Here is a 27,828-nt window from a genome sequence, read left to right as displayed (position 1 = left end):
TGTAGAGAGAAACCCCATGATGCACTGGGGTTTTGTGACTGACTAAACACGCAAGTGCCTTATCAAAGGATGAGAAGAAGACTTCAATGGGAATTGGGCGTCTGAGGAGGAGGCTTTGCGGCACAGCCTGGCAGCATATAGGGAGCGAGACTGTGGTGTGAACCCAATTTCCCTAATGTCCTGCTTTCCAGTTGACCATCAGCTCCGGCTGCACGGCTCTTCACGCTGCCTCCCAGTGCCTCTCCACCACCTAAACTGCCTTCCTCTGCCTACTCAGCCTCACCGTTTCCCATCACCTCCCTTTCTCCACAGAACCTTCTCTTAAAACTTCATCCTGCGGTTCTCCCCTGCACGCTCAAGGCAGGTCTGCTTCGACATTACTGGTAGAGATCGCTGGGCTCTGCACACCTGCCCACTCGCCACAGAGCAGTAAGACATAAAAGCTAAGAGAATGGCCTTCGGAGTCAGACTAAAGTTAGAACTCACGTCCTGCCAATAGGTAGTTACCGATGACCATCACTTAGCTTTGGTTTTCTCATCTGTCAGTTGGGGAGCGTGAGGCAAATGACACCTCATGTTTGCACCAGGCACTAACTAAGTGCATCAGATGGATACTCTCTCCTAAGGGGTAGACACTCTTCATTCTCTTCACTTGACCACTCATAGGATTGCTGTGAGGCATGTGGAGTGCTTCACCCCATGCCTAGTGCACTCTCAGCACCATATAAATGCTACCTGTTATTATTATAAGGCAGGTTGTGGGATCAGGTGCTATTACAGCAATGGTAGCCCTAACTCCACTCCTTTCTCCCTATTGATCATAACAACCTACCGTGATGTGACACCAAAGTTGAGAACAGCTGGTGTGTACACTAATTCGGCATTTATTTACATTCATCTTGGACTCTTGCTGGGTTGCTCACGTGTCTATGAGTGTCTGTCTCTGAAGGATAAGAACCATTGGTGACGCTTCTGGGCACCTCCTCCAGAGACTGATGAACATCTCAAGTCCACACAGTCATGGTAAATAGGGAATGTGTTGGAGGAGGTGAATCCTAGCTGGGCAGTTCCTCCAAGTCAGGCTCAGATAGGGAGGCTTCCCAGGTGCCAAATGGATGACTTGGAGAGAAATGACAGTCTGTGGGTGGGACCTCAGATACTGGAGAGCTCTGGGGCCTCGCAGCCTCCAAGCTTGCCTTAGCAACAGCTCTTTTCCCTGTTCTCTGTAGAAAGGGAATTATGTGACTGCTGGCACTAGGCAATTATCATTTGTGAACATTTTTTTTCTTGTGTCATGTCAGAGAAAGACACACACAAACCTTGCCTACGAATAGTACATTCAGGAATTATAGGCATAAGCCAATCTAGTTTTAAAAATGATGTTGCCATCTAAATTCTATTAACCCTACAATGCAATCTCCCTTAGACCAAAATATTGCAATTTCCTTCTCTTTTCACTTTCTTTTTCTCCAATTTGATTTGATTTTTGCTCTCTTTAGAGGATACACAGTAATCGGGTTAGGCCATCGTTGTTTCAGTATTGCCCTTAAAGTTCCTTCCCTTTCTATTTCAGCCCATTCTCTACTTCTTCCTTAATCCACTTTCTGCCCAGTGAATATTCCAAGAAGAACTGGACAGAGATAAATCATTTTGCCTTGGAAACTTATCAGGTTGAAAAAAATAGACAAGCTGCTGCCCTCCAAAACTCAGAAAATCACGTTAGCCTAAGGTAGCAAGTCTGTTTGTTTTCCTTTATCTAAAGGGTAGATTTCATTATGAAAGCTGGGCCTGACTGAATGGCCAAAGGAATCCCTAACACTGAGGAGATGCCAGAAATAATAAATGAATGTGTTTGCTCTTGAAATATTCCAATCTGGATTTCAGAAGGGATTATATTTGTTTTTTTGGAGGGTAGTAAATCACATAGGTTTTACATAATAATTCTGCAACTTCAGCTCTTTTTGAGGGCATGCAGAATTGCTTGCCAACTCCTGAAAGCCCAGAGAGTAACTGATTTAACAAGACTGAAGCAATATTGCATTTTATGCAGCTTAAGGTGTAAACCAATATTTCCTCTTACCACATTTCTAATGTTTGGTATAATAACATTCATCAAATTAGATGAAAACAGACGTATCTTTTAAAAATCCAGTTTTCTTTCATTCCTTCTCTTTCTATGTCCGAGAAAATGAAGAGTAGAATGAATAAACTAGAATTGGGCAACTGGTGAAGGCTAAGTGGCTTGTTTATTTCTTTCTTATATAGTTACACGTTGCCTTGAAAGGAAGGAAAAGGGCTCTCTGCCTACAAGATCTAGTCAAAAGTGCCTTTTTATTCTTTAGGAAAGGAAAATGAAGAAGTAATATCAATATGATAACATTTCCATCCTGGTAAGGCGACCTCATGTATGGTTAGTGCAGCTATGGAGAGTGCCATGGTCTGGCATCATTCAAAGAAGCATCTTTGGCAATGAGAACCTCGATGAAACTCCACAACAAAAACTCAGGTGCTCTGACTCGTTTGCTAGCTCCCATATTCCCATCAGCTTTGCTACCATCTTCAGTCTGGCTTCCCATACTGGCATTCCAACCCACTAGGATTCTGCCACCCTGAGACAAGATGGATTTGATGTTGGGATGACCTTAAAAGACATCTTTCAGGTAACAAGCCTGCCAGGTTTCAGACGTCCTTGGTTACAGCCCAAGCAATGTGGCTTGGAAAATTCTCCAACCAGGAAGACTGGACATGAATCAATGGGCAATTCCTGCAGTCTAAAGGTAGAGTCCATGTTCCTCCAAAGGAGAATACAAGTCATTTAATCTACAAGGGCAAGAAAGAATACATAAAGGCCCATTGACAAAATTCTGGTCTCTTTGTCAAATTTAAGATTAGATTAGTCACTGGTGAAGAGATGAATGGATATCTCTAGACATCAATAACCATAAACCAACAGGACTATGTCTGCCTGTCTGTCTATCTAGCTATCTCTCTATCATGATATAAATATAGTTCCAATTAATGTTTTATTCATATTTATTATTTTTATTTAAATATCATATTTATTATTATTATTATTCATATTATTATTACTTTATTTACACGACTTAACTTGGCACAATAATGCCATGATGTTTACTCTCCCTTTTTTAAATGAGAAAAATTACAAGTAGCTCATCCTAAGGCAATGCAGCAAGTGAAAGTCTGTGATCAAATCATTGTCAATGACTCGTAGCCAGCTGTAGAGAGGACTCTTAAAAATGAAAATTGACTGGAAGAGTAGGCTTGTACACTTTGTGAAGCAGACATGAACACAATTACAATTTGCCTCAAACTTTGCAGGCAATTTACCTTTGGATTGATGTCAAACAGGGGAAATTTCAGCCTAAGGACGCTTTTTAAAGGAACTGATCAGTATTGGAGAACAGAGGAAACAAGGAGAACCAGAATGGGCGTGTTAATGGAAACTCCATCTCAGTCATGCCGGTAGTGTTAATGTGAATACGACAGTGGAATGAGTATCCTTGAAACAGATAATTCTTCTCGTTCCTGTCTCCCCACCATTCAACCTGCCAACCTGTCATGATTTAAAAGTAGGAGTTTTCTTTCTCCTTTCTGTTTTTAGTTGACAGAGAAGAAACAGAAGAGTAACTGAGGTGAGAGTGGAAGCCATAAGTTAGGCCACGAGGGAACTAGGTGGCTAGCAAAGGAGGCAGATGGGGCAGCAACAAGAAGCTTAGGAATGATGACTGTGAGAAGTGCAGTCATGGGTGAAGCATGGATGACTCAGGACTCATGGATGACTCATGGATGACGTGAAATCACGTCGAAGCTATTTTACCTGCCCAGTCTGTGGTCTCACCCCAGCCCTCGGGTTTTGTTTTTCTATCTCAGTGGGACTTTGTGCATAGGTACTGGGGTAGGGAGGAGTGGAAGCTGGGTTTGGAGTGGCAGGAAGAGAAATACAGGAAGAAGAAAGAAACCAAGGAGAGAAGGGAAGGACTGCTAACGATTCCCTTGATTCTACACTTTCTTGACTTTGCCTTTATGTTTACCCTGCACAGTGTGTGATTACAAGAGCAGGTACTGCAGGTTCAGCAGCCAAGGCATCAGAATTGGAATTACTCACCTTCGGAGAAGGACACATTTGTGATAGGATAAATGGAATGACTGTGTTCATTCATCAGAGGCTGTTATGCAATGAATTTCCAACTGGTTAACGTCTAAATAACAAGATTTGCTATAACGAAGGTTGAAGGGTACTTGAGTTTGGTTCTTACACTATAAAAAGCACCAAAATTTGCACTTTTTTAAAACTTGATAGGAAGCTCTTTTTTTTTTTATAATTTTTATTTATTTATTTTCCCCTAAAGCCCCAGTAGATAGTTGTATGTCATAGCTGCACATCCTTCTAGTTGCCGTATGTGGGACGCGGCCTCAGCATGGCCGGAGAAGCCGTGTGTCGGTGCGTTGGTGCGCGCCCGGGATCTGAACCCGGGCCGCCAGCAGCGGAGCGCGAGCACTTAACTGCCAAGCCACGGGGCCAGCCCAGGAAGCTCTTAATATAAAGAAATAGCAAATCCTGAGCAGCAGGTCTTCATCCGTGTGGGCAAATATCTGAGAAATCAACAGCCGAAAGAGAAAAGACCATAGAGCAAAAGTTGTAGAGGTAAGCTTTGGTAATGCCTATCTAAGTACCTCTTAGGGGAGAAGATCTCCTCAGGCTGATGGGAGCTATATCCCCATCTTAGTGAGGGATGTGCCCAATGATCAGACTCTGTGCCATTAAGCATTCCAATCCAATTCTGATGCCATGCTCGCCAATCTCCGTATAATGATCTGGCTTCCCAGAGAGCTTGCCTAAAAGGAAGAGAGGACATTGTTCAGGCCAGTGCAAATTTCTGAGCTATCCAGAGTTACATGTCCTATCGTCAGTTAATACACTTACATGTTATGCATTTATTTTAACATTCTAATTGCAATTCTCCTGAGTCAAAAATGATATCTTACAAAGCTCACTTCCTTCAGAGATATAGTTAGTATTCACTATCAAGATCAGCAGTTATTTCCAAATGTGCAGCTCCCCAAATCAATGGAAGCTGGCATCTACAATGAAATCAAATTGTGTAAGATTAGTCAATTTTGAAGGCACCTCAATTGAGTCATTTCACAGGGTTGACTCAATAGGTTATGTATTGGTTTTGAATTTACATACCACACATTTTACTTTCCGTTACTAGTTTCATCTTGCTCTTTAGCCTGCATTTATGCTGATGGCACAAAACATGAGAGCTTGTCATCCTTTCTAGCTTAAAGACATCTCCTTGGGGTAATTACCTAGTCTTTCAGGATTTCTCCCCCTTTTGGTTGGTGGGGCCATTTTCTGGGTCTTCCCAGAATCTGTGGTGTTGTTGCTAAACCTGTTCTTTTGGGTATCTAGCTGGCACCAGTGCTTATGGCTCTGGATCTGGCCATTGCCTCTGGAGTTGAACTCCCTATCCTCTGTGGCCTCCTCACCCTGACCCCAGCCTTCTTTCAGCAACCAAATCTCTGAGAATACCTAGAGCTCCTGAGGAGGCCTTAAGGCTCGGCTGCCATCCCCTGAGCTGTTGGTCTTGTACTCCTCCACACTATGTTGGTTGTAGAGCAATGCCAGTCAGTTCAGCTTTTATTCCAATTCATGGTGAGAGGGATCTTTTAAAAACTCAGATTCTTTTTCATCACCCTTTCCCCCAAAGTATTCAAAGGCTCATGAATGTTTTTAAGACAAAGTTTTTTAACAAGGCCAATGGAGCTCCCCACAAGTTGTTCTTGCCCTGTCCCCACCTTCGTTAGGCTCTATGTTCTCTCAGACCCCTGACCCCTGCTCCAACCCCACTGATGGTCCTTCGGTCTGTGCTACCCACCATGCTCCTGCCCACCATAGGGGCTTTGCACATGCTGCCTCCTCTGCCTTGAATGATCTTTCTCTGCTCTTGCCTGGTTAACTCCTATTTGCCCTTCAAATCTCAGTTCCACAATTAAGTATTCAATGGATGAATGTGCTGCTAAGGTATTTGGATATATTATTTTCGTGCCAAGGGTTTCAAAACTGTTGTTAGCAGCTGTCATCTTGTTTCCTAGTGAAGCAGGAGTGGAGGATCAAAACTCTGCCCTTGGCTTCCTCCTTGCTTTCAGGCACCATCTTAGACCCCAGGACTCTAACAACCATAGAGTGAAAACCACTGCTTTCAGCAATAAAGAGTCCTTTAAAGAAGATTAGGGCATGATGACATCTATGCTTTAGGAAGATCACCCTTGCAGCTATCTGAGTTTTATTGGAGGGGGTATCATACAGTTCTCTTGTACCACTTCAGATTTTTTTCTGTCTCTCCTTTCTCTTGTTCCAGCTGCAGCCATGGCAAACAACTTTATATGGGCTCTGGCTGAGCCAATGACGGTACATCCTGATGGTTGCTTGCTTCTTCCCAGGGCCACGTGCCTCTTGCCTCCCACCATGGGGTCTCCTTGCTGGTATCAAGGTGGAGGACTTAACAGGGTCCTACTGAAAATGCTCACCCTGTACATTCAGGAACTTACCACCCCATGGAGACAAGTTCTCCCTTTTTCCCCTAGAAGGTTCCCCTGAGATGAACCTTATGTGGCCTTTCAGAAGATGGTTTTCCAGAATCAAGCAATCAACGGCCAGTGCAGTCATATATCTCGTGTCGACTCTCCCTCCTTCCATGTCTCTCTCCTTGTGCTTCACTACTGTTCCCTTGGTGTGTGCTCCCTAAAAAGCAATAACTTCTACGTCTGACTAAGACGGAGGGCAAAGAGTCCAAGGCAACACGACTTCCAGCAGGTCCCAGTCAGTGGAAGCCCATTCCTGAATCTGGATAATTGATGGTTTTGCTAATAATTCATGTGAAAGGTGACCTAGCTCTCATCACAAGGAGTGGCTATGAGAATGGAGAAAAAGAGGTAGACTAGAGAGACATTTTGGAAGGAGAAAAGGTAGAATGTAATGACCAGTTAGATTTGGCCTGGGATGACCCCCAGCTTTCTAGCTGGTGCTCTTGTGTGGGAAGACGGAAGTTTAGTTTTGCAAATGTTGTGCTTATAGTACCTGTGACCATAAAGATGTGAGACTCATAGGGATGCCTGAAGTCAAAGAGAGGGTGAGCTGGATCACCCACAAAAACCATGTAGAATAAAAAAAAAGCTAAGGAAGCATCCCTGGGGTGGAGTCGGGTAGATGAGAAAAGAACAGCCACAGAAGAGGAAGGTGAAGTCTGAGACATGCGAGCATGTGAGTCAGGTGGTATCTAGCTTCATCATGTGAGAAAATGACTTCTAATAAATTTTTATGTAAGAAAACGGAAGATTTGAGAGACAAGGTCAAAAGAACTGTGTTTATACAAAATTAACATAGTGACTCCCAAATTGCTTTAATATATATAGGTACCATTCAACATAACATGGTCACTAAACTATAAATCACTTTCAAACTTTGAAAGATTAAACAATATTATCTCTGCAGAAATCATAGTATTTAGAGGAAAAATGTACAATGCAAGAGAGGGGAAAAAAATTAACTTGCTCGCAAATAGATGGGCATTTCAGTTTTAATAACTCTAATATAAGGATTCTTTGACTGCATCTATACTGTAGGCCCAAATGTCATTTGGGGAGTGGGAGGGGTAAGTCCTCAGTCTCTTTCTTAGGTTTGTATCTATAGTCAAAAATATAAAATAAGCATTTAAAAATAACAACTGGTTGGAGCTGTAGAGTTTTTAATGGTCATTTACAAAAGTGGCTATTATAGATTTTTTGAAAAAACCCATTTTAATTGCATATTCTGGAGCAAACTCAAACTATCATGAAAGCAAAGTGACTAGTTACTAATTCATTTAGATAACTTTGAGAAAAGGCAATCTGAAACTAATATAATGTTATAGGTCATTGAGATATGTTTATACCTCAATAAAAAAAAAAAAGAATAAAAAAGTGATCTAGCTTAAAAGGGAAATTTAGCTTTAAAATACATGAATACAAATTTCTGGATACCACTTGTATAATTTATTGTTGTTTTAATTTTCTCAATTAATTCATAATTTAAAAAATATATTCATACAAAGTTCACTTGTTTTCTAATATACATTTTTATGAGCACATTTGATACGTATATATGTATATAGAGGGGTGTGTGTGTGAGTGTGTCTAGGTATGTATGTAAATATATATGCAATAAAATTCCATTTTCCACACACACACAAAAAGGCAGGCTGAGCTTCTGACATACTCCAAATAATTCTCTTTTTTGAAGTAGTGAATCATACAGTTAATGTTAAGGTCTAAAGCCTCATTGCTCTATTAAATGCTCAAATGATAAATAGCGATGTATTTGTCCACTAATATGAGACCATTGGACTTTATTTCTAATTAGAGTCATTGTGGAGAAGCTAACAAACAGATCTGAAACTGATATCAACAGGCCAAACCAAACCAATAGGCCAGACGTATTTTTCTCCCTGGCTCACGTCATAGTCACAAGGTCGCAGTGACTGCGCGGTGGTTGGAATAAATGAGGGGCAGTATACAGCTTTTGATTTTTTAAGAAGGCTGAGTTATAAGAACTTTACATGTCTAGGGGCTTTTGATATAGATCCAATTGAAGAAAAGACTTTTAACAACCCCCGAATGGAGAAGGTTCCATTCAGCAGGATGAGCTAACCTGGGAAACAGTCACTTCTGGCCAGTCACCCTGCTTCGGTTGCAGCTGTCGATTTGGTAAGCAGTTGGGTTGGTTGGTTGGCAAAGTGCTGTGAAAGCTCAGTACACACACACACACACACACACACACACACACACACTTGCTATGCACACATACAAGATTAGAATCACTGAACCTAAAAGAAGAGACATAGATTTTCTTACAAAGTGAAAATGAATAAAGCTACATGTCTTAGTATCTGTTATGAGAATCCAAACGGCATTCAGGCATCAACTGGGGCATTTGTTAGCCGTTCAGCGTCCATGATTAACTCAACAATAACAATCAGGAGTAGAAATTTTAGTAAATGACAGAGTACCCAAAAGGGAAATGCATCCTCAAGGTCTGGGTTCCTTTGCAGGGAACTTCCATTCTCCAAGACCCTTGCTGGACGTAGAAAGTTGTAAAGAAGTACCGTGGCTCTGGTCTGCTCTGCAACTCTAACCAGTGGGCAAGCTCCTCTCCGTTGATAGGCAATGCTCCCACAATTTCAGGTGGCCATTCTAACAGAACAGGATCGTTGCCAATAGGGCAACGAAATACACGGTCTCAGCCCAAAAGGCCTTGTTTCTCTGTGTATATAGATATATATTTGGATGTATTGTCTAGGTGTACATATTAGAGCAATTCTTATTTTCTCTTTTCTCTTCTCACTTTTTAAAAAGCAAGCTTCAATATCTTAGTAAGAAAGCTTTTCTTGGAAATCGATGTAGAACACATGGAACTAAGTCCATACAAGGGAAAAGGAGGTTAATGTGAATTTAGCAACATCTTACAACAAGGTCTCTCCAAGAACTCCTTCGTATCTCTCCCACAACAATACAAATGCATTGTTGTAAGTCAAGGATGTCACTGCTGAGTTTTTCACGGTTACTAATGGATGCTTCTGATCTGGTTGCACAGAGAACAGGAAATAAGTGACTTTAGGGCCTTGGAAATAAATTATTGGGCCCATTGAGCCCAAGGATGCAAGTTTTGGGTGACAATTCTTTCATCTATAAAATTATTTCCCACTTACTCCATTTATAAGTCTCTTTACTCTCGTTTCTTGTACACACCATTGCCAGATCGATTTTCCTCATGATAGCTCTGCTCTCAGCCCTCCCCTGTTCAGAGGCTGCTCTTTACCCTTGGACTGATGTAGAAGTTTTCATCTACAACCAAGACCTGCTGGTATAAAATTCCAGCCAATAGTTCAGCCATTTTCCCCTGATGGTCCTGCTTATATTCTGCACTTGGGCCAAAGTGGAATGCTTTCTGTTCTCTGTATGTCTTTACACTGTTCTTTCCTCAGTCTCAATCTTTTCACATCTTTCTTGTCCCCTAAAATCCATCTCAAATCTCATTTCTTTAATGAAACTTTTTCCTGGGTCCTCCAATTATATGTGGTCCTTCCTCTTTCAATAGCAGCTAAGCCTTGTATTTCTCTTAACTAGGTCCATATTCCTCCTAGAAGTGTGTGTACTTATGTCCCTCCCCATCCTCCAGTTTGACTGAGAGCTCCTCAAGCTCTCAGTCATAATCTCATCTTTGTGCCACAGCCCAACCCCTATAGCACAGTGCCTTGCTCAGAATGGATATTTGTGGGCAGGAACTGAGTCAATATGTTTTCCATTTATTTATAAACAAGCAAAGGAGTGTTAGGCACTAAATGGGGCTATGGAAGTGAACTATTAGATAAGAAGGGTCCACAGAGAACTCGTTGTCTCTATTCCCTTTAGAGAAGAAAGAATATCTTTCCATCTAGCTTTCATACTAACCTGTTACTAACCCATACCATAAACATCCCAGTGAGGTCAAGAAATAGCAACAGAGAAAAATGGGACTTCTGATATCATGGTACCCTTGGAGTGAAGGGACCTTTGCTTGTCCCAGCACCATCTTGGAGAGTCTCTGAATGGTGGGGGAAATGCAGAGAGAAACAGAGGGATTTGGGAACGCCTTACCAGAAACAAGAAAGCAGGGAGGGGGTGGTGAGTGTGGGGATGGGAAGAGAGAAGGAAAATGAGTCACTAAATTGGTGATAAAAGACCATCCTATTAGTTGAGACCAGGGCTCCTGAGAACCCACCGCACAGCTCTGCTCTTCTTATAACTTAATCTCTGTCCTTGTCTCCTCCTCTGTGAAATTCCACAGAGATGATGAGAGTCCAAAGCACTGGAAGATTCTTGAATCAAAAGGCACTATGTAAGGGCAAAGTATTATCATTATTATTACAAGGAAACTGTCATAGATGGAAACAGACACCACAATGCATAATTTTTTAAAAATAAATACCATGCTGTCAAATTGGATAGTGACTGGCTGTTAGATAATTTGGCAACTGCAGCGAAGCAAATGTTCAGGAGAGGTGAGTATTTTTCCACTATTCCAGAAGGCTGAAAGCATAAACAGCAACAATTTTTGCGTCAATCTTTCAGTCGTGTCCATCAAATTAGACTTTCAAGTTTAATGCTGAATAAAATACCCTAAACACAGTGGAGAGCAAGCCCAGACTGAACATCTTGAAAGTGGTAAGCTGAAAGAGAGAGCGTGCATATTCCACGTGAATGTTTCAGCAGTGTCAGAAAATGCAGCACGTTAAAAAAAATCAGTCTGTGGTTTTCTTCAGCGCATTCCCTTTTAACAGTCCAAGGGGAATTCATGTTTTAACCATACGATGTACTGTCATAGCAATTTAGGCAGAGTTGATAGTATGAGAAGGGGGGAGCAGTTAGCTGGACACTGTGCTCTGTGACAAACTAGGACACTCTGAGAGCAGAGAAAACTTATACAATAGGTGTGTCCCTCACACAGGCCAGCTCTTCATGCCAACCACGGGCACAAGGCGAAGCAAGATCAGTCGTGTGTCTGGATTTAGGACCAAGGGCATAGTGAAGGAGTGGGAGGATACAGCGACAGACTTGCCCATGAGCATAGAGATTGGCTAATAATAGTTGTGTTTATACCGGGGAGAATTGAAGCCACAGCAGAAGGGGAAACTAAAGACATTAAATTTTAGTAGAGCTAATTTTGGAAGAAAGGGGAAAGTGCTGAGGGAAATGAAACAGGATAAAGCTGTTGAAGAGAAAACCACGAAGGAAATAGAAAGTGTTCAAAGATAAATTAATGCATGACCAAAATCACTACCAGCTACCCAGTCATAAATATTCCAATAGGGTGAAAAAAAAAAGCCAAGGTGGATTAAAAGTGGGAATCAATGGTAAGAGAAAAAGAAATGCTGTATAATAAGAATTTGTGGAAGTATAAGAAATCAAGGATTGGCTAAAAGGCAATTACTAGATGAAAGTAAAATGTGGAGAGGTAATTCTTTGTTGGACAAACACCTCTGTTTTCTCCTCTATACATTTTCCTCCCAGTTCCCTTTCTGTCATCCTATAAACACTCCTATTTGTACTTTTCTCTCTGGAAGCCACTTCTTGATTCATCTCATGTTTACTCTCATATGTTCTTGATTGAAGGTAGGGAGACAGTTGATCTGAAGTTGGAGGGATATCCACCTCATGGAAAACACTAAGGACTTAGGCAATGGCTACCCTGATTGTTAAGCATGCTTCCCTCAATATCAGACCAAGAGGTAAGAGAAAAGCTTCTGAGGTACATGATGAATAAGTCAGGATGTCGGCAGTAGATATTTAGATCAGCACCTCATCGTGGAGAACACAGAGTTGTTGATGAAGGCACGAAAGAGTATTTCTGCGCCACTGTTCCCTTAGGGACACTCCTCTGAACTCAGTGGGAAGAAGGCACACGTCTATCTGTGTGGCTTTGCACAAGGGTCAAGAAGGCATGAGAGACCTACAGCTTTTAAGCCTTAACTTCCTAATAAGTAGGTCAAGTGGAAGTCTGCAAATTAAAAATGGAAATCAAGAAGGGGCAAAAATTATACCTCATGGCTAAATTACCAGCAAATGACTCGAACTCAGCATGGCAAAAAGGGGGGAAAATCCTCTGTTCTGTGGAAATCAAACATGCTTATCAGCAAACACACATCCTCTGCAATCCAAAATAGCACGTATTTTAACATTTCACTTTAACAGAGTTTTGGGGTCTCAGTTTGGTGAGTAGCTTTCATTTGGTACAAAGACTCTGGACAAGTTTTCTAAACACTAGTAGTTACTTCTGACAGATGAGCCCCATCTAGAGGCCCTGCCGGGAACGGCTGCAGGTCAGGAATTTCCAGTCAGCTCCATCATTTTTGCGTGAGCTACACTTGCAGGAGAGTAGGCACGGCTGGACTTTCCACATATACCTTTTACAGTAGAGATACTAACATTTCCTCACTAAGAAATCTGGTGAGTAAGAGTCCCAGAAAATGGAATTGGGGTTGGAGCCAGCTTGAAGACTGAGGACAGCAGGATGACTCGTAGATTCTGGAGAAGGCTGGAAAAGAGGAGCCTATGTTTGGCTAGCCTAACGTCCTAGCTCATAGTACAATAACAACAGGAAATTAGCAGAAGGCTGTATGGGTTGAATAATGTTCCCCCAAAATGTATATCCATCCCAAACCTCAGATTGTGACCTTATTTGGAAATAGGATTGTTGCAGATGTAATTAAGATAAGGTTATATTGGAGTAGGGCGGGCTCTAAATCCAATGACTGGTGTCCTTCTAAGACACAGAGATAGACACACACACACACAGGGAAGATGGCCATATGAAGACAGAGCAGAGATTGGAGTGAGGCAGCGACAAGACAAGGAACGCCAAGGATGGCCGGCAACCACCAGAAGCTAGGAAGAGGCAAGAAAGCATTCTCCTCTAGTACCTTCAGGGGGAGTATGGCCCTGCTGACACCTTGATTTTGAACTTCTAGCCTCCAGAATGTGAAAGAATAAATTTCCGTTGTTTTAAGCCATCCAATTTGTTATGACAGCCCTAGGAAACTAGTACAAGGGCCATCACAGGCAGATATTCTGACAATAAGTGACAAAGGAGGGAGGAAACAGAATAACTTCACAAAGCTGACCCAAGGACGATAAAAGCACAGCCTCTCAGGACGTTTTATCATAGAGTAAACAACCCAGTGTAGCCCCCACACGCAGTTGGGGGTGGAGGGAAAAGTCAGAGGACATTTTTAAAATTGAGTCTCAGGACAATTTTGATGTGCATGAAAGTAACACTTAAATCCCCATTGTCCAGACACTACAAAGGGAACAGTGAGCAGGGGCAGAAAAGAAAGCATCTTTTGTTTCCAGAGGTCAGTGTTCCTAGCAGCACTCTGCTGGAGCTATTCCTTCCCCCCACCCCCATAAGCACAGGGGAGGATGATAAATTGCTCCTCCTAGGCAGGTTGCGAGGAGGGACCAGAGGTTTGTTGGAATCAGTACAGGAGGAGATTCAGGCACCTAGAAGAAACCATGAAGGTCAGGCTGGGAAGAGGTGTGGGGCGATGACTTCACAGGTATTCTTCTACATGCCATTGGCCAGTTTCTTTTTCCATTCCTCAGCGTGTATTTCCAAGCCTTCAAGACTTTCCCTGAGGCTCCCAATCTCCTCCTTCTGTTCTTTTCTTTCCTGGTTTTATACATCTTTGCATTTCACTGCACAGAGGAAGTTCAGGCCATCCACCATGCATTCCTTCAACCTCCCATCCCCTTTCCTACAAGTGTCCATTATATGTCTTTCCTTCCTGTCCTGGAAGAATAGGCATCTCCCTCATGTTCAAAGTCAACTCCCCCCCCTGCTCTCTGCATCTTCTCCTCTTCTCAGAGAGCTTGTTCCTTCAGCTCTCTCCTCCTTCATGTCCCCAGTCTCTTCTGTTCCCTTCAGGTTAAAATATATTCAATTCTTCTCAATTTAAGAAACCTCTCCCTGGCTTCTGGGATAGCTCCCGTCACCCTCAGTAATTACCTTCTCCTACTCCTTCCCTTCTTGAAGCTTCTAGGAAGAATAGACTGCATTCAACAGGCGCATTTTTGCACTATCCTGCTGCAAGTCTGCCTTTTGGCCCTAGCATTACACTGAAACCATCCTAGCATTAGTGGACACTTTCTAGTGTTACCTTAGTTGATATCTCCATGGTACTTGGCATTGCCCTCCTTGAAATTTTATTCCTCTTTGACTTAAATAACATTACTCTTTTCTTGTTTTTCTCCTACTTCTCCGGAAACTCGTTTTTTATCCCCTTCCCTTGATCTCCTTTTGTTTTGGGATTACTGCCAGCGTCTTCCAATAGCTTCCCTTTTTGTATTCTGGGCCCTTTCTTTTTCATTCTGAGAGGAGAATGCTTGGGAATATTCTGCTCAAAGAATATCATCTACATCCATGTCTTAATACATGCTGATGAATTCCAAATATAGATCTAAAGCTCTGTTCTTTCTCCTTAAATTCATATCCCACAGGCCTTCCCAATTCAACACGTTCAAAGTTAAACTAATCGTCTTGCTCTATTACTCCTTCTTCCTCTGCCAATCAAAAACCCTCTTCTCCATAGCTTCTTTCATTCACTACTGATAATTCACCTAAGGTTTCTTGAAGTACAAAATACTAGGTGCAGGCCGGCTCCGTGGCTTAGCAGTTAAGCGCCCGAGCTCCGCTGCTGGCGGCCCGGGTTTGGATCCCGGGCGCGCACTGAGGCACTGCTTCTCCGGCCATGGTGAGGCCGTGTCCCACATACAGCAACTAGAAGAATGTGCAGCTATGACGTACAACTACCTACTGGGGCTTTGGGGGAAAAATAAATTAATTAAAAAAAATGCTCCTAATTTAAAAAAAAAACAAAATACTAGGTGCTTGGTCCTGAGTTTGCAGAGATAAATGAGATCTCAGAGGACAGAAGGAGAGACAGAGAAGTATATGTTATAGTTTAACAATAGAAGCAAAATTAGAAGTATGTACAAGATGTAGAGGTAGCCTGGAAGAGAAGACGATTATCTGGATCAGAGCAGGAGTGAGATTAGGTCAGCAGTGCCAGGGAACGCTCCCAGAGATAGACGAGATAGTCTCTTCCCTCAAAGAGCCACTGGTGTGTCTCAGTTAATGCCCACCACCACCAATCCACCACTCAAGCCTGAATCCTGGGAGTTTTCCTAGAGTCATCTTCCACATCTGAAAAATTTCTATTGGTTTTTATGCAAAAATCTCTCAAAACTTATCTCTTGGACAGTTCAATTTATCTCCCAATTGGCTTAACTCCCATTTTATCCCAAATTCTACCTCCATGAGAGCAAGGATTTTGTCTACCTTGTTCACTTTTCAATCACGCATAATTAGAGCAATTTCTGCACATAGTGGATGCTTAATAAATAGCTGTCAAAAGCAAGAATGTTCCAGAGTGATATTCCTAAAGATCTGATCATGCCACTTTACTCTTTACAAATCTTCAGGTCTCCTCACTGGAATCTAAGTAAAATAGAAAATTGACTTGGCAAACAAAACCCTTTACATGCCAGTCTCTGCAGGTTTTATCAGCAGACATATCACTCTCTCAAGCTTCCATGTCTTTGACTGGACAGATTTGTCCTCTGAAATACATTGACCTTGCTGGTCCTTAAGATGGACGTCTACTCATCTTTTAAGATTCAGTTTAGGCATCTTCTTTTTATTTCTCCCATTCATCCTTTCTGACCAAATAGGGCCATGACTTGTCCTTGACCCTCCGTGTTCTTAGACTCTCACAATGTTTGCCATTAATTATCTCTTTGACATATTTACATGTCCATTTCCCCAATCAAATTGAGCTTCTTGAAGACAGGGCCTGGGAGTCAGAACAAAAAAATCAACCTAATTAGCATGTGATGGTGTCACTCTTGGGTCAAAGAGAATACCACAAGTACAAACAAATACAGACTGATGTGAAATGCTCTTTCTGCTCTACACTATTGCTGTCTCCCTGGGTGAAATTATATCATGTTTATATAAGAAGGCAATCAAGTGTGTAATGTATTTAGAAAGATTTCTATCAAAATGGTTCAGATTTTAAAAAATATTTGGGAGCTTACAAAAGATAAGTGTTAATTATCTGAAGACTCATTGGTATGGAACACCTCATTGCCTTACAAAACTAGATAAATGGATATATACAAAGATTACAAAACATGCAGCAACACCTTCAGAGCCAATGCAAGATGACAAACTCCATTGGTATGATCTGCACCGTTGAGCCCCAAAAGAAAAACTAGAAAGACGATGGATAAAAGCTACAAAACTGGGGAGACTATAAAACATTCAGCAGGAGAAAGGAAGGGAGATATGGTGCTGTGGGAGGGACAGAGTTCTAGAGGCCTGAAAGGGAACTTTCTTCTTTTAGACATAAAAGGAGACTGCTGCTTATATAGTGCTTTCAAAATCATGGTATTTAGCATGCCTTTGACTCTCTTGATTTGCAAAACGTGATTATGAATATTAACTAGTTGATCAACCTGCAAAACACTCTTTAGAATTCAGTAATACTGGATCCCAATTAAAGAGGAGAAAACACACCTGGAGAAACCACGTAAAATCCTGTGGTTGGGCTGGAATCCTCAGTAGCAATGAGGTCAGCCATTGCAGATGTAAATTGGTCAAGTCTCAGGCTTGGGCCAGTGTTTCGCAAGTTCTGGAACCTACATGAGATGAGTTTAGTTGGTAAAGGATGGACTCTTTTTTCTAGCTTTATTGAGAAAGACAGAAATTTTTAATTTTAATAGTTGATTATTTTAATGTGCCTTTGGACAGCTTATAAATACAGCATCTTACTTGTGATTTTACAATGCTTAAGACGAGTTAAAAAATTAAAAGATAAGTCTATTCAAAGAAAAATAGCAATAATACTCACATCATGTGCCAGTGGTGTTATATGAACAACTGAAGTTTTGGGAAATGCTGAGCAAGAGCAATGCTCACTGTTATTGTTTTAAATGTGTGCCTGTTTATTCTGCATGTCTGTAACTAAATGATTATAAATTTGTAAAATTTTTATTTCTGTTGAGGAGTTAAAGGAAAAAGGATAGAAAAGGAGGAGGATGTGAGGAAAAAGGAAGCAAGTAGCGAAAGCCTTACATGCAAGTTCTAAAAACCAGCTCAAGAAAACTAGCAAAAATAAGTCCTTTGAATACAGTGTACAAAACGGTCTTCGTGAAGATGCTGCTCTATTTTATTTAGAATTTGGCTCTCTCGAGTGCCCTGGGGAGACAGGCATCTCACTTTCTGGAGGGGCCCAGAGAAACAGCAGTCACTCGGCATCCTCCTTGCCAACATCTCTCACAAACAGCACACAGCAGCGGCTCAATCTAACAACACTGAGCACTCAGAGCCGAGCTCTCTCAGTAGAGGCAAGGCTCCTGGTGGTGTCAACTAAAAAAATATAAAGGATTTTTTTGAAGTTCCTTTTTTTTTTCTTTTTTCAAATTACCTCTTCTAATTGCAGGCCTGTCATTGATAGTAATTTAACAGAAGAAACCAGACTGAGAAATGTAAGAGAAGAGGTGACACAGAGACATGTCATGTCAATTCTGCAAAGATTGCTGAAGTAGGAGCCAGTAGCCAAATCCACCAGAATAAAGGCCTGTGACATCACATTTCAGCCAAAAAGGGATGCTCTGTGGTCTCCTATAGAAGGGTCCAGCCTCTGGCCCTTGGCCATCTTTCAGCCTCATGTCTGACCACTCCAGCTCAAATAGTCCATTCTCTCAGCCTAGTTGGTACCTCTTTGTTTTTCAAGACTCAGTCCAACCTCACTTCTTTCAGAAGACTTCCCTGGTTCCTGTGTTTTGAGTCAGATCCAATGCTCTGGGCTCCCATAGGGCCCTCTTCCTTCTCCCTGCCTCCCTCCCTCCCTCCTTACCTCCCTTATTAGATACTTCAGCAAGTATTTACTGAGCACCTACAGTGTACCAATGACTGTTCTAAGCACTAGAGCTGCAATAGCAGCACCACTGTTTTCATGGAGTGTACATGGGGAGGGGTGGTGGTGAGAAAGAAAACACAGCCCCTCCTCCCAAAAAACACCCCAAATTATAAACAATATAATTTTTGATAATAAAAGGTCTATGATGACAACAAAAAGGATCCTATGTAGTGACCTGAGGAGGGTTATTTACTTTAGATTGAGTAGACAGTGAAGGCCTCTCTGATGAGGTAATTTTAAGCTGAGACTCTGATGATACAAAAAGCTGTAAATAGAGAGATCTGGAAAGTCAGTGGCAACAGTATATGAAAAGATTCTAAGACAAAGAAGGGCTCTTGGGAGTTTCAGGAACAGAAACAAGGCCAGTGGGCTCGAGTGGAATGAATAAAGAAGGGATTAAGAGGAGGTCAAAGATGTAAGTAGGGGTCAGGAACCACAGGGCTTTGTAGGCCATGGCAAGCCACATGGATTTTATTCTAAGGGCAATTGGAAGCCACCTACATAAGTGATTTTCAATCAGAGTGATGGGAGGATCTTATCAAAATCACCTGAAGAGCTATTTTTAAAACACGCTTGCTTGCCAGACATTCTGATTCCTCAGGTCTGGGCAGGCCAGGCCACATTTGGTAAACCATTGACCAAGATGCTCGTCAGACACATAAACACGTCCATCTTGACATGTTCAAAACCAAACTCATCTTCTTCCCCTCACTCACCTTTCATTTCCCTTGTGGTTATGTGCTGTCAAGTCAACTCTGACTCCTGGCGACCCTATGAATGAGTGATGTCCACAATGTCCTGTCCTCAATAGCTCTACTCAGCTTCTGTAGACTCATGCCTATGGCTTCCTTTACGGAGTCAATCCATCTCATTTCCCTGCATCTCACCCAAATGGCTCCTTTTGTATCCTATTGCTGAAATTGGCAGTGCACGGTCGACTAAGTTGGAAATCAGAGTCATCCTTGACTCCTTCTTCACCTTCACAACTAAATTTAACACACTGGGTCCTGTTCATTTTATCATCAAAATATCTCTTAATAGGGTCTTTTCTCTCCTCACCACTGCCAACTGCATTAGTTCAGACTTCATCATCTCTTGTCTGATATTTGTAATAGTCTGCTAAATTTGCCCAAGGGCTCTGCGTGAAAAGTATCTTCCATACTGCAGTCAGTGTTCTCTTTCTAATAAAGGGGACATGATCGCTGTGGGTAAATCTCTGTTTGAGAGGGAGTATACTGATATTTCCTGTCCAGATATTGCTGACTTTCTTTCCTGTTAAATATCACTGACAACTCCATGTGCTTACAGAATAAATCTCAAGTCTTTCCTATGGTTTATCAGACCCTTTTGAATCTGCCTCAATTTATGTCTCTTACACCTCTCCAACATTCTATTTCCTGCAATTACTTCTTGCTTCCAGAACATTCCCTGCCTTTTCATGCCTCTCTGTCTTCTCACAAGCTCTTCCCTCTGTCTAGACTGCTCTTCTCCCCAGGCAAGCTTCACTTGTTTTTGAAGCTCCGACTCAAATGAATCTTCCTCTGTAAGTGTAGGTACTCCATTAACAGTGCCCCCACATGCAGCACTTAGCACTTTATACTCAGGACTTCTCATTTCACTTATAAATATTTGAACTCCCATGAGCCTCTCAAGACCAGAGATTGTATCTTATTTATCTCTTTATTTCTAGCACCTACTATAGTATCTGGCACAAAGTGCTCAAAAAGATATCCGTTGAATGGATAAGCCAATGAATTACTTGTGTCTCCCACCCCCATTTGCCATATATTTTGATATCCAACTCCCCAACCCCATTTGCAAGCAAACAAAAAAACAAACAAGGTCCAAAATTTCAAGCCCATTCTGTTCCATGGCCCCCATGGATACTTCTTCAGTCACAGCTTTAATTAATGTAAGGTGATGCTAAATTGGAATTATCTTGGCACAGTAACTGCATCCGAGATTTATCTGAATTTAGGCCAAAAGATTTCATTTTTCAAGTGGTTTGCCAAAATGGCTAAAACAGAAACAGGCAGGCACCGCTTTAAATATAGTTTGCTTCCTCTTCTGTTCAGGGAGTTACTGGCCCACTTTGAAACTGGTGAAAACTCTCCAGAGGGGAAAAGCAATGATCATTCCTTTTAGTTTAACTACAGGTAGGACAGCCACTCGGAGAGACTGGAGTGTTTGAACTAGTTGTCGTGGCACTTTTATTTGGCTTTACCTGATATAGTGCTCTGCTAAGAACTTGCTAATGAAAAAGTGGTGTTATTAATATTTGGCTGTGCTTAGAAGTCTAGGTGAGAAGGTCAGCAAGATCTAGAAAGAAGATGTCAGTATATCTCCCTTGGAAAGAGGTTTACCACTGCAATCACAAAGCAGAACACAGAAAACAAAGGCAGCTGTAGGGCTAAGCTGGAAGACTTTTGATGCACAATCACGTTGAAACACAACTGGAACCTAGGAAGAAGGGGGCTGCCATCGCACAGAGAAGACCTCTGTGTTGGCTCCCTTGGATTGTTCAACTGTCTCCGTCTTTGCCTGGACAATGGAAAGGAGCTTCGTTGAGCCGTGCTCTCATTCTATAGAATGCATGTTGCCCAGCTTTAGGGTGAAGCCAATCCTCCACTGGCAGGTTTCCATTTCCTCATTTGTAAAATAGGGAAATTCAGGTCTAGGAGAGTTTGAGTCTTTGGTTCAGAAGAAACAAAGATTGCTGACAAGAGGAAATAGCACACATCAGAGAAGGCTGCACAGAAGCTATGGGCTTTGCGCAGTACCTGGAAGAATGCACAAGATTTAGAGGTTGAGAGAAGGGGAGAATGCTGTCCTGAAAGGGACATTGATGTGCAGAGGGCAGAGACAGAAAAGGGGGAAGCATGTCTCAAGGACGGTTAGTAAACCAATTTGGTAGGAGAGCTAAGTCCTACCATCTCTGTCATTGAAATCTTTTATCTGCTAACGTTAATCAATTTCCTTCTATATACTAAGCACTGTACTAGGGGCCTAGGGAGGTAGAAAAAAATGGTTATGTCCTCAAACAACTCACAGTCTAGTGGAGGAATCAGACTTGTAAACAAGCTCAGAGCAATATGATCAATACTATGGTAAGAAGTGTAAGCAAATGCCTTGGAAGCACACAGAAAACACTGCAGGATTGCCCAGAGAAGTCACAGAAAACTTCATGGAGGTGATGACATTTTGACTGGGTCTTGAAGATAAGCAGGAGCTTGCTGAGTAAGGCAGAAGAGAGCTCCAGCCAAGAAAAGAGGGTCTCTCTAAACCTTGCCTCCTGTTATTGTACAATACGAACCCTCAAGTACTTCTAATTTCCTTGATATTTCTCATATATGCCAGACTCATTTTCAGCCCACTATTTCTGCTCATTACCCATTGTGTGCGCCAAGGCTGAGATGCCTATTCCTAAATATCAAGGCCCAGCACCTCCTTGAAGCTTTCCACGTGGTCTCCCCAACTGTAGTTAGTTGGAGAAATAATATCAATGCTGATACATCTGAGATGTCCAGAGATGAGGCAAGACAGTGTATAACAGTGTAAAGCCTGGTATAAATTCATACAAAAGAATTGCTCATTGGGGTCCTTCTACTCCTGTTCCCAAAAATGTGATGCCGAGTTTGCAAATGGCTGCCATTACTCCAGCCCACAGTGTTCTCTCCCTGCTTCGAAATTCTAAAACACTCTGTTTGCCCTGCCAACTCAGGATATATAAATGTAGCATTTAAAAAATAAATTCATCATTTTTATTGTTTCTTGTGTGTCACTAACTAGACAATAGTTAGTTGTATAGCAAGTTGTAGCTCACTAACTAGACAATAAGCTCCTTCATGACAACAATCAACTCGCATATTCTTCTATAAGTAGCACGACCCTATGCCCTGAGGATCCCATAGCAGTCCCAGTCACACTAATTACATGATTGCCCTACTTCGAAGCTTCCCAATAACCAGCCCTGTACTGGAAACATCCATCCATTCAATTGCAGGCACATAAAAAATATTTGATTCATTGATTTTCTCCAAATTTTCACCAATCAACTGATCCTAAAGACAAAATGTCTCAGAGCATTGCCTAGCCTGAGACAGCAGCTCTAAAGTATTCATTGACTCCAACACCACTCCTTTTATGCAAGTGATTCCTCAAGCTACATCTTGAGCCCTGACACGGCAGGATCTTCAAGACTCCCATTGGTCTCTAACCCCTGGCACTTCATATGTCCGGAATTTGTCCTCACCACCTCACCTGGATACCTGCTCCTTCTCCTTCCTTCCTCATCTGAAGGAATAGCATCCATTCTGTTGCTCAAGCCAAAACCCTGCGAGACATCTTTCACTTCTAACTAGAGTAACCATGAAATCTACCATGGAAACTGTTGCCCTCTTGAGAGTGAACAGAGGTGACAATAGTAATTACTTTGGCACAATTGGGATTGTTCTGGACAAATCAAGACCTATGGTGACTCTACTTTTTACTTTCTCTCATCACTTGCTTCCATGTTGATCAATCAATTGCCAAGTCCTGTCGATTCCATCTCCTAAATCTCCCAGGCCCTGCTGCCCCTGTTTCACGTTGCCCTCATATCTTGCTTAGAATATTGTGAAGGTTTCCAAACACATTTCCCTGCTCACAGTCTTGTAAGTTTCCAATCTGTTTTCCACCTAACAGAAAGATCTTTCTAAAACATACATTTAATCATCTTACCCCATGCTTAAAAACTCTCCAGTGGTCTCATATTTTTTTGAAAAAAAAAGTTCAAGCTTCTCAATCTGGTCCTCATTTACCTCTGCAACATCATCTCTCTCTTATCATGCAGCCTTTGCACATGCTTTGCCCAGAGCCTGAAACTCTTCTCTTCCCTCACATCTTTCACATGGTGAACTCTTCTTTATCCTCCAGCACCCCTTCAGTTTTACCCCCAAGGCTTATAACTAGCCTCTATCCAGCAACTGCAAAGACCTAGCTAAAACACAAATCTCACCATGTCATTTCTTTGATTAAACAATTCAGTGATTCCTGATCTCCTACAGCATAAAATCCAAGCTTCTTAATAGATCTCTGCCTGGAATGCCCTTCCATATTTTTGGGGGGTGCTAGATTTGAATCTTGGTTCTAACATTTATTAGTGGAGGATCTTGGGCAATTTTTTTTTTGGTGAGAAAGATTGTCCCTGAGCTAACATCTGTTGCCAATCTTCCTCATTTTGCTTGAGGAAGATTGTCCCTGAGCTAACATTTGTGCCCATCTTCCACTATTTTGTATGTGGGATGCCGCCACGGTGTGACTTGACGAGCAGTGTATAGGTCTGTGCCAGGGATCTGACCCCACGAATCCTGGGCTGCTGAAGTGGAGTGTGTGAACTCAATCACTACACCACCAAGCCGGCCCCTTGGGCAAATTTTTAACCCATCTCTGTGTTAGTTTTATCCTCAGCACAACAGGAATAATCATAGCATCTATCTCAGAAATGACATGAAAATTTTGTGAAGATGACATGAGTATTTTAAATAGGAACATAATAAACTTTCAATCAATATTAGCCATCATCATTAGTATCCTTATTGTTATTGATGGTCTAGACATCATCTCCCTCAAGAAATTTTTGCTCAACCTCTAGGTTTCATTCATTCACTCAGTAATATTTTTTAAACCACTATCATCTTCCAGAGACTCTCTAGACACTAAGAAATAAAGATGAATAAGATAGTCATCTGCTTTTAAGAATATCATAGTCTAATCCTCCTCCGTCACTAGCGGTAATCGTACCACTTTACCATAACGAACCAATCTCATCATCTGTTCATGTGTCCCCTTCTCCATGAGGTTGTATGATCCTCAGAGGCAGAAATGGAGGTATTCACTCTTGATCCCCCAGTGCCTAGTGCACTTCCTGGCACATAGTAGGTCCTCAATTAATGTTTGTTGGACTGAATAAATACCACATTTCATCATTCTAGTCTTACACAACTCTTGGCAAATGTTCTGCAAGCAAGTCTCAAATTCATAAAAACTCAGTTTATACTGGTTCTAAAATTTCCTTTCTTGTTTCTGCTGTGCTTAAGAAAATAAAAATGCTACTGTACTGTTTATCTATTATTTCTGTTGATTTCAGAAGTATCCAAACTTTAGACAAAATATGCTATAGCCTGTTATAAGTTATGGATGGACGTGAAACAACATTTATTTTGGCTAACTTTTCTTAGGAAGCTCCATAAAAATAATCACTGTGTACTTCTCTAAAGCATTAGTAACAGTCCTGTACTATGAACAAATTTCAACAAGGATCATTTAAACTTAAATCCACCTGTCCAGCCCTCTTTCTGTCTATCCATCCATCCATCCATCCAACCATCCAACCATCCATCCATCCATCCATCCATCCATCCATCCATCCACCCACCCATTTATTCACCAACTAATACCAAGTAAGCTTAAACTCTATGACCAAAATGGTGTCAAGGAATTGAAATCCTGTGTATTTCAGTATTTCTTATAGAATTTTCTGCATTAAAAGTAGGAGTAAAGGAGAAGATGGTATGGATGTCTAATTTCTCCTTAACACATTTATTATTGGCATTTTAATCTAATCATAAGCACCTTTATCAGAGTTAATGAAAAATATGCCATGTTTTGGGAAAAGTTACCTTTTTAAGAAAGCAAAATATTTTTTTAAGTCGCTTTGAGAAGTCAAACATGAGTGAACAGGTGAAAGTCCTAAGAATTTAATAGAGCTAGAACCTCAAAGTCTAATGTACAAAGGGAGAGAGATGATCATGTGGTTCTAAGTCAAACAATAAATTCCCTAGTGCTCACTTGGCATATTGTAATCATTACCAGTGCCAAGTGTGCTAATAACATTAATAAATCCAATCTCCCAAACCAAACTTGATCGACCTGGAATAACTGCAAAGAATACCAGTCATAATAAAAGGGAAAATGCTTACCGTGGACTCTTTCTATGGTTGAACACTATCAGAAGCAACACACCAAGGAATACTCTCTTCTAAAAAAAATGCCACAAGAATAATTCTATCACCATAGTCCACGGTGTTCAGCACCCTCCAAAAAGTCTGACCTCTTTCCAATCAAAAAAGAAAAATCTCCAGGCCTAGACACATCATTTCCTGCGTAGTTATAGAGCTCCACCTGCTGAACAAGGCACGGACAATGCACCCTAAAGTCAGGAAATCTCAAGGATTGGATCAAACCTGTGATGACAAAGAAACAATCACACACTTAGTCTTACAAGAGCTCCTTTTCAGGAGCCCCGAGCGTGTCAACCTTCAGCCAAGCTCATTTAACTTCATTAAACATCAATAACCAAAGGTTGTATTGTTACTTTGCATAGTCTACTCCCCTGGGGATAACTAGGAAATTGGAGGAATTTAGGGCAAATCCCAAGCTTGCCTATCTTCCTTCTGCTGTACACGGGGACCTTCAGCTCCCAATCCTATATTGAACCAAGACAAATATATCCAACTGTAAATAACTGATGATATCATCCCAGAAAAGCTTGCTTTCTCTCTATTCTCCAAAACCACTGCTGCATTTTCCAGGTGTTTCCCTCGAGAACGGACCATCAGCACTTCACAGAGTTTGCTGCCCACCTGCTCTCCCGGAAGCAGCAACCCACGCGCTCAGCAACAATATCTGAAGTCATTTTCTTCCTTGGGGTCCTTTTATAGCACGTGTCTCATCTTGAAATCTGAAGAGTCTGGCAAGTAGGACTTCCTTCTCAGAGGACCTTAGGGACACGGTCTGCCAAGAAGCAACTTTCAAGCCTGCTGGTCTCTCTCATTGTCTGAAAGATCCTAATAATTCTTCATTAGTAATTAGTCATTGTTTCCAAGGATTCTCTAAGGCTTTGTAGTTATCTAAAAAAAATGTAAATGCTGTCTTTTATATCTTATCTGTGGATTTTGTTCCCTCACTTTGAATTCTATCGTGCTAGTTATTTACTTATTCTAGAATCATCTAATGGAATCATTGGCTCAATAGTCAGATGCTTCATGTCCTCTCCTGTTGCCCAGATGTAGCTCTCTGCCTGGAGGCAATCATCTACAAGGGGAAAACCTCACAGACAGGGACCTCGGGAAGCCTCTGAGAGACCATGCAAATCAGGCTAGCCCTACCAAGTGCTGAAATCAACCTGCAGGAGGCTTGCAGGCAAAGGTATATTTTGGGACATCAGCACTGCGTATTTAAAGTCAAATCCGCTATTACATATTAGTGTTTCTCTCTCTCTCTCTCTCTCACACACACACACACAAACACACACATTGAGACAAATAGATACAATGTGTTAGTTTCTTACTGTGTCTGATTGTCTCTTTCTGTGTCTGTCTGTCTTTTTTCTGTGACTTTCCACTCTTTCTTTCTTTTTCTCTCTCTGTGACTCTGTCTCTCTTTATCCATCTACTTCTCCCATGTTTCTTTCCCCAGTGTATCCTTTTCATTAAAACAAGAAAATCGTATTGTCAAATGGCTGCCAGTAATTGGTCACATGAGCCAGGGTGACCTACCCTATTCCTAGGTTATTCTTCTTGTACTAGAGACACCTGAGATGATAAAGGTTTTCCAGGGAAGAAGAAATTGATGTTTTTGTATTCTCAAAATTTGAATGCTTAAGAATGGTCTGGTAGTCTGCCAAAAGATATAGAGAGAAGAAGCACGCCTCTGGGAATAGGGAATGCCCCACCTTCTAACCACGCCCAGGCAATCATCAGGAATTTGATAACTTCATGAGAAGTAATATGGAGCTGAAGCCCGAGTCACATGTCATCAGGATTCAGATTAAGGCTACTTTGATGATTTTAGAAAATGGATAGTATTCAGTCCCTGCTATAGAAATATTTCAAATCAGCCTTCTACAAATTTCTGATGAATAGAACTAAAAGCAATCTCTTGTAGCCATCCCTCCCCCACAATCCTATCCAGCAACCACATCAACATCTGGTGGACATTCTGAGTGGAATCTTAACCAACCTTCATAACTGGGAGGAGGAAAGTGGAGTGTTAGTAAGAAAGAGAAGGAAGGATAATCAGAGTGAACAACAACACTGTAGAAATGCACTTTTTAAACTTGGAATAAATATATTCCAAGTTGGGAAATGAGCCACTAAAATAAATAAAAATTAACTAAAGTTACTGATTTCTAAAGACTAGATCCAAAGAGAGCGTTTTTCACATACTAAATTGGCATAGATTCTAAACTCAGAATACCCAGTGCTGT

The 27,828-nt window shown here is 41.5% G+C and overlaps 1 long non-coding RNA gene across 4 annotated transcripts; it reads right to left on the bottom strand.

The window, feature by feature from the left end:
• Nucleotides 1-4,468: 4,468 nt before the first annotated feature.
• Nucleotides 4,469-26,404, bottom strand: LOC131414121 (uncharacterized). 4 transcript variants are annotated; one of them, XR_009222126.1, is made up of 5 exons: nucleotides 26,204-26,404; nucleotides 25,541-25,804; nucleotides 4,946-5,103; nucleotides 4,696-4,857; nucleotides 4,469-4,614 (listed from the first exon to the last, which is right to left on the bottom strand). It is a non-coding gene; the product is annotated as an uncharacterized LOC131414121 (long non-coding RNA). The 4 variants fall into 4 exon arrangements; XR_009222128.1 differs by having other exon boundaries at nucleotides 4,469-4,555; XR_009222129.1 differs by lacking the exon at nucleotides 4,946-5,103 and having other exon boundaries at nucleotides 26,204-26,399.
• Nucleotides 26,405-27,828: the final 1,424 nt, after the last annotated feature.

This window comes from Diceros bicornis, chromosome 14 (genome assembly GCF_020826845.1).
Source record: "Diceros bicornis minor isolate mBicDic1 chromosome 14, mDicBic1.mat.cur, whole genome shotgun sequence".
NCBI lineage: Eukaryota > Metazoa > Chordata > Mammalia > Perissodactyla > Rhinocerotidae > Diceros > Diceros bicornis.
The sequence above is the reverse complement of the archived record's forward strand: the minus strand, read 5'-3'. Positions and strand labels throughout refer to the sequence as shown.